The sequence below is a fragment of the Hypanus sabinus genome, chromosome 10, assembly GCF_030144855.1.
Source record: "Hypanus sabinus isolate sHypSab1 chromosome 10, sHypSab1.hap1, whole genome shotgun sequence".
Classification (NCBI taxonomy): Eukaryota; Metazoa; Chordata; class Chondrichthyes; order Myliobatiformes; family Dasyatidae; genus Hypanus; species Hypanus sabinus.
The window spans coordinates 162,085,431-162,086,813 of record NC_082715.1 but is presented as its reverse complement, the minus strand read 5'-3'; the positions used below and the strand labels follow the sequence as shown (position 1 = coordinate 162,086,813).

Sequence of the window (1,383 nt, the reverse complement as noted above, 5' to 3'; positions counted from 1 at the left end):
TTCGGTTCTAAACAAAGGAAATTCTCCAGATGCTGGAAATCCGGAGCACAGAATGCTGGGAATCACCAGGTCAGGCAGCATCTGTGGACAGTTGATGTCTCTCGACGGGCCACTACATAGATGCTCCTTGACCCTTTGATTTCATCCCGTATTTAGTCTGTGTTATTTCGGAGAGCCTTTGATGTAACTAGGAGCGGCCACAGCCCGGGGTGTAGCGGGGAATACACCCATACACTTTAAATTACTTATTTTTCCAATCCTGATGTCTCGTTCTCTTCCCGATCCGCCTATGAGGTCAAATGAATGTCGAATTGGGAAGTGAACTTAATCCCGTCAGTGTTGAAAGATCAGCTGCTCACTGGGAAACTGAACTTCTGTATGTCAGCAGTCCTCGCGATACTTTGCCGGGTCTTGCCGTCAGATGGCCTTGCAATTATTGTACCAGATGGAGAAGCGAGTGGGTCGAAGACTCTTATAATGAGGGTTGAGGAAGCTCTGCTGGCCTCAATCTTCCCAGGACGTGGAGACGCTGGTCTACTTTTTGACGAAACTGGTGTCATTGAGAGACCAGGTTAGGTCGTCCACTAAATGCACTTCCAGAAACATAGGAACAGAATGAAAGACAAGTTTTCTCTGTACCCGTGTACTCTATCTCTGTAACTGACAAAATTTCAATTCCCACTGCACTCGGTACGGCAGCAGCAGGCAGCGCCCTCTACCGGCCAGAACAGCGTTTCCCAATCTACCTCATTAAGATGGTACAAATAATTATTGATCTCACTGTTCTTTCTCTGTCGCTGTTTCATTTCATTCTGCATTCTGTTACTGCTTTACGTTGTTCTCTTTCCATGCACTGTGTAATTGTTTGATCTTCAGGATCAGTGTGAAAGAGAAGCTATTCACTGTATCTCGGTATATACCTTAAAAAATTTTAATCCCCACTGAACGTGATGCGGCAGTAGTAGGGAGCGCTGGACACGGCACCGTTTCCCAGTTGGCAATCCAACACACAGCAAAAGCTGCAGGTTCACCAGCGTCCCTGGGTGGGCTCGAACCACCAACCTTTCGGTTAACAGCCGAACGCGCTCACCGATTGCGCCACAGAGACAAGCTGGAGAAGATTTTAATAAATTGCCCATTCCGCCTTTGGAATATGGTGTCTAGTCATCGCTGCTCTGACTCGGCTTTTCACAATGTGCATGAATAGTTTTCATCAGATGATGACGGCCAACGTTAAACAGAAAAGGTTGGAACCACAAACCTGTCAGAATTAAAAGGAATAATACCAATAGATTCTCAGTGAGTCGCCAAATCATTCGGCTACGAGTACACTCTCCTCAAAGAAGGACATTTTACATGCGAAGTAATCACTGTGTCCCAGGA

The 1,383-nt window shown here is 46.3% G+C and overlaps 1 non-coding gene across 1 annotated transcript; it reads right to left on the bottom strand.

Moving 5' to 3' along the window:
• Window positions 1-1,034: 1,034 nt before the first annotated feature.
• On the bottom strand, window positions 1,035-1,108 carry trnan-guu (transfer RNA asparagine (anticodon GUU)). The gene has a single exon. It is a non-coding gene; the product is annotated as a tRNA-Asn (tRNA).
• Between the last annotated feature and the right edge of the window lie 275 nt (window positions 1,109-1,383).